Here is an 11,458-nt window from a genome sequence, read left to right as displayed (position 1 = left end):
ACTTCACTGCCACAGATACACACTGTTAGATGGGAAGACACATAAACAATAAGAAAAAACAAGGGAACAAATCACTCCAAACAAATGAGGATACTTTAATAACAGAATTCATCAACCCCACAGTGGAGGAAATGTCAGAGAAAGAGTTTAGATTGCATATACTCAAACTGATCTGTGAAGTAAAGGTATAAGGAGTGAAATCAAAGAGAAAATACACATAGTGAAAGATCACTTCTAATAAAGAGATATTCTGAAACATATCCAAGCAGAAATCCTGAAAATGAAGAAATCAATAAACCAAATTAAAAATTCAATTGAAAGAATCACTGACTAGATCACTTGGAAGACAGAATTTCAGGCAATGAAAACAAAATATATAATCTTGAAAACAAAGATGACCATGAAGAAAAGGTGTTAAAAGGCCATGAACAGAACTTGCAAGATATATGGGATAAATTGAAAAGACCAACTTTAAGATTTGTTGGGATAGATGAAGGCTCAGAAATATAAACAAAAGGAATACACAATATTTTCAATGAAATAATATCAGAAAATTTCCCAAACCTAAGAAATGAAATAGAAAACCAAATACAGGAGGCTTACAGGACCCCCAAATTTACAAAATTACAACAGAGTCACATCAAGGTACATGAAAGTCCGTAGCATACAGAAGAATAGAATTTTAAAGGGTGCCAGAGAAAACTGACAGGTACCATTTACAGAGAAATTAATCTGGATCTCAGCTGATCTCTCAATCCAGATCCAAAGCTAGGAGCTCTTGGAATAATATAAACCTAGCTCTGAAAGAAAAGGGATGCCATTAAAGAATATTATACTCAGCATAATTAAGCTTCAGATTGACATGAAATAAAAACCTTTCGTGATAAACAAAAGTTAAAAGAATTCACAATTAGAAAGCCTGTGTACACAAAGCATACTGAATAAGATATTTCAAGAAAAGAAATGAAAAAATCAAAGTGAAAACCAGCAAAGGGAGGACACACTAAAATAACAGTGAATCAATGGAGAAATTAATTCAATCTAAAAACTATAAATAAATAAAAATAACAGGGAGTAAAAGTCATATCTCAATAATAACACTGAATATAAATGGGCTAAACATATCAATCAAAAGACACAGACTGGCAGATATGATTAGAAAAAGAGACCTACCAACATGCTCTGTCAAAGAGACTCACCTCATAGGCAAAGACATCCACATACCATTCACATGGATCTTGTAAACATGCAGGGGTTTCTATCCTCATATCAGATAAATTGGACTTCAAGACAACACTAATCAGAGGGAACAAAGGAGAACATTTCATTCTGCTTGAGGGAATTATACATCAACATGACATAAAATCGTAAATATTTATGTCTCAGACAATGGAGCATCTATGTACATCAGACAAACCCTTCTCAATTTCAAGAATCAAACAGACTACAACACAATAATACTGGTTGACTTTAACATACCTCTGTCACCACTGAATAGGATCCTTCAAACAAAAATTAAATGAAGAAAGTATAGAATTAAAATTACAATTAATAATTTAGAATTAAGGGATATATATACATATATGTATATATATATATATGTATACACATATATACACAAATATATGTGTGTGTGTATATATATATATAATATTTTATTCAGTAATGACTGAATATACTTTCTTCTCAGTAGTACATGAATCCTTCTCTAAAAAGGAGACCATATCTTGGGCCACAAAGCAACTCTTAGCAAATACAAAAAATAGATATCTTACTTTGCATCCTGTCAGATAATAATGGAATGAGATTAGAAATCAATGATAAAGTAAACAAATTAGTAACCTCTCTAACACTTGGGAACTAATAACGCTATTGAAAGACCAATGGATAACAGTAGAAATCAGGGATTAAATTAAAAAAAAATACTTAGAGGTAAATGAGAACAGTGATACAACATACAAAAATTTCTGGGACACTATGAAAGCAGTGTTAAGAGAAAAGTTCATTGCATTGAGCTCATTCATTAAAAGAATAGAAGGTTAGAAGGTCAACAAATAAATAAAACTACATTACATCTCAAAGTCTTAGAAAAAGAAGAACAAATCAATACCAAAAGCAATAGAAGACAGGAAATAACTAAATTCAGAGCTAAAATCAATAAAATTGAAACAAAAGAAACCAAAACATTGACAAAACAAAATGTGGGTTCTTTGAAAATAAGAAAAGTAAAATTAATAAAAACCTTAGCCAAACTAACAAAGAGAAAGACAGAGAAAAATCAAATTACTAAAATTCACAATGAAAAAGGAAATATCAAAATGGACACTACTGAAATACAAATGATAATCAGAAACTATTTTGAAAACGTCTATTCCAATAAAATAGAAAATCTTGAAGATATTGACAAATTTCTAGAGATATATTACCTACCCAAACTGAATCAGGAAGACATACACAATTTATACACATCAATTTTAAGCAATGAAATTGAAGACACCATCAAGAGCCTACCAAGAAAGAAAAGCCCTGAACCAAGTGAATTCTCACCTGAGTTCTATCCGGATCTTCAGAGAAGAAATAACACCAATCCTCCTCAAATTGTTCCATGAAATAGAAAAGGTATGAACCCATCCAAACTTATTCTATGAAGCTAGTATCACCCTGACACCAAAACCAGACAAAGACACATTGAGGAAAGAAAGTTTCAGACCAATATGATGAACACAGATACAAAAATTCTTAAAAAAATATTGACAAATCTCAAACATATTAAAAGATAGTGCACCACAATCAAGTGGGGCTCATCCTAGAGATGCAAGTTTGGTTCAACATAGAGAAATCATTAGACATAATTCATCACATCAATAGACTTAAAGACAAGAATTACATGATTATCTAAATAGATGCAGAAAAAGCATTTGACAAAATACAACTTCCATTCATGTTCAAAACACTAGAAAAACTAGAAAAACTAGGGATAGTGGTTCCACTACCTCAACATTGTAAAAGTTATTTGTGTTAAGCCCAAGGCCAACATAATATTAAATTGAGAAAAATTGAAAACATTCCCTCTAAAAACTGGTACAAGACAGGAATGCTTTCTTTCAACACTTATATTCAATATAGTCCTGAAAACACTATTCAGAGCAATTAAATGAAAGAAATTAAAGGGGTACAAATAGGAAAAGAAGAACTCAAACTATTCAAAGTTGCTGATGACATGATTCTATATTTTGAGGACCCCCCCAAAAAGAACCCTCCAGAAAACATCTAGAACTCATAAATGAATTTAGAGAATTAGGAAGATATAAAATTAGCATGCATAAATCAATTGTATTCCTATAAATTAGTGATGATTCAACTGAAAAAGAAATTAGGAAAACTATCCCATTCACAATAGCTTCAAAAAAATAAAATATTTGGGAATTTATCTAACAAAATAAGTAAAAGGCCTCTGCAATGAAAACTACAGAACACTAAAGAAAGTATTGAAGAAAACCTGAGAAAATGGAAAATCTCCCAAGTTCTTGGATAGGCAGATTTAATATTGTCAAAATGGTCATTCTATGAAAGGCCATTAACATTAAAGTTTACTATGTTGTATCATTGTCATTACCTTATTATCCAATTTCAATTTACTAAGAATTTAGAACTATTATAAACATTTGTGTAATAAAATAACTTCAAAATAAATGTAGCGTAAGTTGAGAGAAATGCAGGCAGAATTTAATGAATCCACATTTTCAGTAGTAGATGCGATACATATCTCTTATTTTTGATAGTTAAAGATAATTAAAGAATGTAAATTAGATCTTCACAGCATAATTAACAAGTTTGGTCTAATAGACAAATATAAAATTGTACATATAATAATTACTAAACATATTTTTCAAAACAAACATAAGAAAAGTTCAAGAAAATTTCAAAAAGAAGTATTACACAAAATTTAGTCTTTGACTTCTAAAGAGCACAAAGTAAAATCAAAAAATCAATAAATGAGATGATATCAAACTAAAAACTTCTCCACAGCAAAAGAAACAATTAAGAAGATGAAGAGAGAGCCTACAGAATGGGAGAAAAACTTTGTCACCTGCAATTCAGATAGAGCATTAATCTCCAGGATATATAAATAAATTCAAAAACTTAATAGCAAAGAAAAAAATAACCCAATCAATACATGGGCAAAGGAACCGAACAGACACTTCACAGAAGAAATATGAAAGTTCAACAAATAAATGAAAAAATGTTCAACATCACTATCAATTAGAGAAATGCAAATTAAATCTACACTGATATTTCACTCCAGTCAGAATGGCTATTATCAAGAATTCAAACAACAATAAATGTTGACAAGAATGTGGGGAAAAAGTTACACTCATACATTGCTGGTCAGACTGCAAATTGGTGCAACCACTCTAGAAAGCAGTATGGAGATTTCTCAGAAAACTTGGAATGGAACCACCATTTGACCAAGTTATTCCACTCTTCCGTCTATACCCAAAGGACTTAAAATCAGCATACTGTAGTGATGTTGGCACATTAATGTTTATAGCAGCTCACTTCACAATAGCTAAGCTATGGAACCAATTTAGGTGCCCTCCAGTAGATGAATGGATAAAGAAAACATGGAACACATACAATGGAATATTACTCATCCATAAAGAATAATAAAATTATGGCATTTGCCGGCAAATGGATGGAACTGGAGTCTATCATGCTAAGTGAAATAAGTCAATCCCCAAATTAAAAGGTGGAATGTTCTCTCTGATACGTGGATACTGACTCACAATAGGCAGGGAGAAGGGAGGAATGGGATTCACTGGATTGGACAGGGGTGGAATGGGAAGAAGGGAGTGAAGATGGGAATGGAAAAGGCAACAGAATGAATCAGACATGATTTTCATATGTTCATAAATGAACACAGAACCAATGTAATTCATATGCACATTATGTACAACCACAGAATGGGAGGTTATACTCCATGTACATATGATATGTCAAAATAAATTCTACTGTATGAATAACTAAAATGAACAAGTAAAAAAATAGAATTGAAAAATATATATTTGAAATGAAAAGACACATTAGCTAGCTATGCTAGTATAACAGTAAATTTGTAATGAAAGAGAACAAACTTGTTTACATGAAAACAGTCCAACAGAAATTATTCAGTTTGTAAAAGAGATAAAGTTATTGTGGAAAAAAATCCTCAGCAATAGGAGAAGATAACCAGGAATTACACATAGTTACACTTGCACACAAAGATTATTGGAGAAAAGAAGAATTAACCCAAAACAAATTTGAAAGAAAATTTCCTAGCTTACATTTAAAAGTATATGTGCACTTTTAAGGGTTCAAAAGTCTTTTGCCAATCTCAAACAAGATAAATATGACAACAACAAAACAAGGTGGATGCAACATTCACACACTACAGTTAAACTCAATAAAACCAAATTTAAAAATAAGCATCTTAAAGGCAGTGAGAGAAAAACAAAATTGGACATACAAGGGGAAAATTGTGCTACTTACTCATCAGTAACATTGGAAATCAGGGCATGAAATAGGAGCTTCCTTCAAGTGCCAAAAGAAAAATAAACAGAAAGACTGTCAATTCAAAAGTTTGTTCCTGGTAATATTATATTTCATAAACAAAGGCAAGAGAAAGATCATGTCAGATGAGAGAAAACTTAAGTAACCAGTCTGTAGCAGATCAGCACCTGAAAAGCACACTGATATTCCTTTGAATGAAAAAAAAAAAATCTACAGAAAGAACCACAGGTGTTCAATAGGTAGATGAAGACTATCTATAGTATTTCTCTTAATTTTACTTACATACTTAGGTGCTACTTTCTCATAACTTCCTTTATGAAATAATAAAAGTTAATATTACTAATATGAAGACAGCTGACCACCATGTGCCTTCTAATATGATACCCTAAGAAAGAAACATCATTTCTATGGTATTTTTTCTAAATGTTGTTGCTAAAATCTAAGAGGAGCAGATATCATACAAATTCAATTGAGGGACATTCTACACAACAAATAGCCTGTATCTTCAGAATTATCAAAGTCAAAATCATCGTTTTATGTGAAATAAGCCAGGTACAAAATGTCAAGTACTTCATGATATCATACTTAGGTGGAATCCAAGAGTTGATCTCAAAAGTTGAGAGTGGCCCGTTTCCGCTCTGACAAGGTTCAGAAAGTCTCTGGACGCCAGCGTGAGAGGAGGACGGGATCCGGGATCAGGGGCAGGAAGGCCTTGGAGGCGTGGAGCAGGGAGGGACGGGGCTGAGGACAGGAAGGCGCACCCGCTCAGGCTGATTCTCCCGGGTGAGGTCAGGCCAGGGGCGCCCTCCCTTCCTCCACCTCCGGTGGAACCGAAGGACAGGAGCCTCAGATGAAAGAAACTGTCATGGACCAGGAAAAATTCGCCAAACTGCAGGCACAAGTGCGCACTGGTGGGAAAGGAACTGCTCACAGAAAGAAGGTGGTTCATAGAACAGATAACAGCAGATGATAAAAAATCTTCAGTTCTCCTTAAAGAAATTAAGGGTAAACAATATCTCTGGTATTGAAGAGGTGAATATGTTTACAAACCAAGGAACAGCGATTCACTTTAACAACCCTAAAGTTCAGGCATGTCTGGCGACAAACACTTTCACCATTACAGGCCATGCTGAGACAAAGCAACCGACAGAAATGCTACCTATCATCTTAAACCTGCTTGGAACAGACAGTCTGCTAATTTAAGAAGACTGGCTGAAGCTCTGCCAAACAATCTGTGGATGGAAAAGCACCGCTTGCTACTGGAGAGGATGATGATGATGAAGTTCCAGATCTTGTGGAGAATTTTGATGAGGCTTCTAAGAATGAGGCAAACTGAACTGATCAACTTCTGAAGAAGATAAACTTGAAGAAGTTACTGGGAGCTGCTATTTTATATTATAACTGCTTTTTAAAATTGTTTTGTTTATGAATCTGATAAAATCTCTATCTCTAATATTTTTAAGCCCAAGCCCCTTGGAACTGCAAGCTCTTTTCAGTTTTTGCTTATGCACAATTTATTCTTTGCAGCTAATTAAGCTGAAGAAGCCTGGGAATAAAGTGAAACAATGGTTAATAAAGTTCTTTGCCTAGTTTAAAAAAATAAAAAAAGTAAGAAAGAAAGAAATTTGAGGGTGGCATGGTTACCAGAGATTAGGAAAGCTGGGAAGAGAGGAATAGGGAGTTGTTGATCAATGGGCGCTAAATTTCAGCAAGACAGGAATAAAAGAGCTTTAGCATACTATTGACTATAAACAACTAAGTAGTATGTATCTCAGAGAGCAAAAAGAAAAAATATTGAATGTTTTCACCATGATAAAATAATAGATGATTGAGGAGGTAGATATTTAACCTGATTTAAACATTATGCAATTATATGTATATTGAAACATTGCATAGTATCTCCTTATTACATCCAATTTTTATATTTGATGTATCAGTTAAAAATTGAAAATGGAAAAAAGGGAAGGAGGAAGGAAGGATTGTTGCAAATTAAAGGAGAATACATAGATGTGACAATTAAATGCAATGTTTGATTCTGAAATAAATTAGAAAAAAATCTTTAAAGAATATTATTAGGACTAATTAAATATTCACTTTTGGTTCCAAAATAATATTACAAAAATGCTTTCCTGTATATAATTTTTGAATAAATTTGGTCCATTATCTTTCCCATTTGAAATCCTCTTAAGATTATTATTGGTTAGGAGAAATCTGAAATCATTTGCATGCTCTTAGATGCTCTAGGTGTGTTCTGGCTTTGACTACCTAATCTCTTTCATTTTAGCACCTGGTATTCTGACTCCCAAACACACAGACAAACCTCATCTGCACTTTCTATCTTTCTTCTTTATATTTTATTTCTATTTCAATGATTTTGGTACTGTAACTTGTTTAGGGAATTTGCTCCTCTTTGGAACTACTAAAATTACTATTATTTAAATCTTACTCTTTGGAACTCACCTTAAAAAGCACATAAAAGTATGTCTTCATATCCCTTTTAATCCTCCATTAATACATTACCATAACATTATGTTTACCATTCTTCCTTATAAAATGAAGCATCAGTATAAGCCAAGAGTGAACTGTTTTCAGTAAAATCATCAGTCCATCCCTCAAGAATGTAAGCTTCCTGTGGGTCTTCCTCGTTAGCACTGTATCTACAGTAAGTAGCTTGGAGCTTGGCACACAGCAATGCTCAACAAACTTTTGTTGAATAAACAGTAGACAATGTATAGAGAAGATCAAGCATAGGTTAGGGCTGTTAGTGTATAAGGAAATCTTGAAGAGGCTTTTAAGTGTCTGTTGTACTCCTAATTTCCTTCTGAAGGAAGTGATTGCAAGTGTTGACACCGAAGAAAAATTGCTCTCATTTTGCATCATATGACTATGCTTCACTAGCCACAGTTTATTGACCTATGAATCACTATAACAAAAGGCATCCATCAGAGGTTAGAGAAAAATGAAAGTTTCTAATCTTTGAGATGACCCTGAATGTGAATGTTGGACATTAGTTCTATATTGGGTTCTATATTGAATGGTGATTGATTGAGCTAATAAGTTTCTTACTTGAAGTAGGAGTTATAATTAAAGATAGAAAGACAGAGATAGAGAGATCACTTAAAAAGAATGGTACACATTGTAGAAGAAGATACAGAAAAGGAAAAAAGGAAATTAAAGCAGATAGAATAGCAGAGTCCTGAGAACATCAATCCTGAGAATGACAGTCTATAAAATAAGGGGAAGTGCATGTCTTTTCTTAGGGTAACAGGATAGCACTGCAGTGGGTTTCCTAGACCTTGCTGCCGTGTATTGAAGGGAGAGGACCTGAAGCAGTTAAGACTATGTCACACAAAAATATAATGGACTGGCATACTATTTTGAGTTAAAAACACTGTAAAAACAACAGGTGCAAGAAGATGATTATGAAAACTTGTGCTGTTTCTTAATGGCAAGAAATGAAATTCTCTTATGAAAGAAGCAGAGAGACAACTCTCATGATGATGAAATATAAACCCCAAAGTTACACTATCAAAAGCCTACCTTCTTCAACCATACCTTACCTGCAAAAAGTCACCAGTCAGTTAATTCCTATTAGGGGATTAAGGCACTGATTTGATTAAAACTCTCATAACCCAATCATTTCACCTAAAAAATTTCTTTCAATGTCTCACACATGAACTTTTGAGCAACACTTCATATCGAAATCATAGCATTCTATTTACTCTCTTCCTCTCTCTCTCTTCACCCCAGGTACTGAGATACATTTTTACTTCTACTTTGAACATTAAAACTCTAGGATCTCAAGCCTTGGGAACCCAGAGCTTATGCCAACACTGTCTCCTCCCTGGTTGCCATCCTCTGCCTTGGACAGAGCAGCTCCCAGGTTGTAAAGTCTTTGGACTTGGACTGAGCTATCCTACTGACTCTCAAGGTCTTCAGCTTGCAGATGACCTGTCTTGACTTAGCCTCCACATTACTTGAACTAATTCCCTTTAAATTTCCTTTTAATATTTATCTGTCTATATCCAATTGCTTTTGACTTTCTGGAGAATCCTGATTTTAATATATGTGTCTATTCTTATAATCAGTCCTTGCGACCTCAGATGACTGTGTGACTGTTACATTAGATATAACTTAATCTTCTACTAGCATCTTTCTTGAGAGAAAAAGAGATTGCAACCTTTATTCTGTGTTATATTGTTAACTAGGGAGCATAAAAACAACAACAACAAATCAGAATATAGTTGATACTTACATTTTATTTTAAGTAGAATTTTCTCAGTCAAAATAATTTTTGCTCATGTATAAGTACAAATGTATGTTATGTTCCATGAGTATCTTTAGTTTTTTTATATACTGCCAAGTTTAGTACAAGTATCCAGCTTAGAATATTAACATAACTTGAAAATAATTATTAGTCTTGCAAAAAGTTATAAGCAGAATAGTATGCATTAAACAGATTATAAAGGGCACTGGATGACTTGCCTAAGTAGTGGTCACATAATTAAATTCATACTATAGTAAATTACATGGAATTACATAGAATATTTAATCACAAAAATTCTCACAGATATACACACATAGAAACATACACTCATAATAACACATGATGTTTGTGAACATTGGACAAAGAGATTTCTTTTGGAACATCAACGTAATCTTTGATTAAGAGATTATTATATTAAATTAACTTGATTGTTATCTTCACCTGCAATCATGTGAAATCTTGAATGAAATTTATCAAATATGAGATCAATAATATCTTACAAGGACTCTACATGTTAATGAAGGGGATTTTTTAGCACTTTCCTTTGTACAGTATAAATTTGGGTAAAAGCTGAATAGACTTTAACGTAACTGCACTGACACATGGATTTCAATTAAATACATTTGTTAGAACACTGTCACTTGTTAATGTTCCTCTACAGATCTTTTCATGGAGGAAATAAAATTAATGCTCATGTCAGGGTCATAACCTTTGAAAACACTTAAATGTTATTTTTTTGAAATGGAGACTGGAGACTGACACAATCAATGAAACAGCACTTCCCAGTTTAGCAGATTATAACCCACCACAGATAGCTTTGATAAAGGGCTAGCAATTTAAAAAAATCTTATCCATGCTCAAGAGTCTCCAAAATATATCCTATCAGTCTCTTGGCATGGAGGATCAAAACTTTAACAATGGCAACTTTAATTAAAGCATCCCCTCAAAAAAATTACTGACAGATGTTTGTAACACGTAAGAACTTCTGTTATTTATCCTTCTAAAAATAATGGTCATGTACACAATTATGTATGACATTTCTCCTATGAACCCTTGTTTACTATATTGCTCCTTTTGAATATCTCTCTTCATATGATTAAGGTTCCTCTGGTTTCACGCTGATTTATCATTTCCTTTTGCATTCATCAGATTTTCCTCTCCAGTCACCAATGAATGGATTGGATTGGACTTTGTTTCCATGTCCATTTCCTTCCAGTGTTTGATTTTTGTATATTTGCTAGTTGGTACTTTAATCATCATATAGTATTTATCATTGTATAGTCTACAAATAGTTTGATGGAGGGTTTCAAAGAAAACAAAGGTTAAAATCGTTTTAAATACATTTCAAAATTACGAGATGATAAATTAATTTTGATTTTTATAGACATCCTATGACTTTCTTAATAATTATTACATCTCTAAAAGTTGGTCTTAGATTTAAATAGGCTAGTTCCTATAAAATGAGGTCTAGTATGTCTAGATTTGGATAGAATATTATGATGTCTTCTCAGGCTATTGCTTATATTTAATAAATATGAAAGTTTTTATAAATATACATTCTGTTCCCAAATAATAGAAGTGGACATATTGAAGTGGTTAAAATATAATCATTATATCATCATCATTAAATAAATACTATAT

General features: G+C 32.8%; 1 pseudogene; it reads left to right on the top strand.

Moving 5' to 3' along the window:
* Window positions 1–6,385: 6,385 nt before the first annotated feature.
* LOC124960722 (transcription factor BTF3-like) lies at window positions 6,386–6,973 on the top strand (annotated as a pseudogene).
* Window positions 6,974–11,458: the final 4,485 nt, after the last annotated feature.

The sequence above is a fragment of the Sciurus carolinensis genome, chromosome 11, assembly GCF_902686445.1.
Source record: "Sciurus carolinensis chromosome 11, mSciCar1.2, whole genome shotgun sequence".
Taxonomy (NCBI): Eukaryota; Metazoa; Chordata; class Mammalia; order Rodentia; family Sciuridae; genus Sciurus; species Sciurus carolinensis.
The sequence above is the reverse complement of the archived record's forward strand: the minus strand, read 5'-3'. Positions and strand labels throughout refer to the sequence as shown.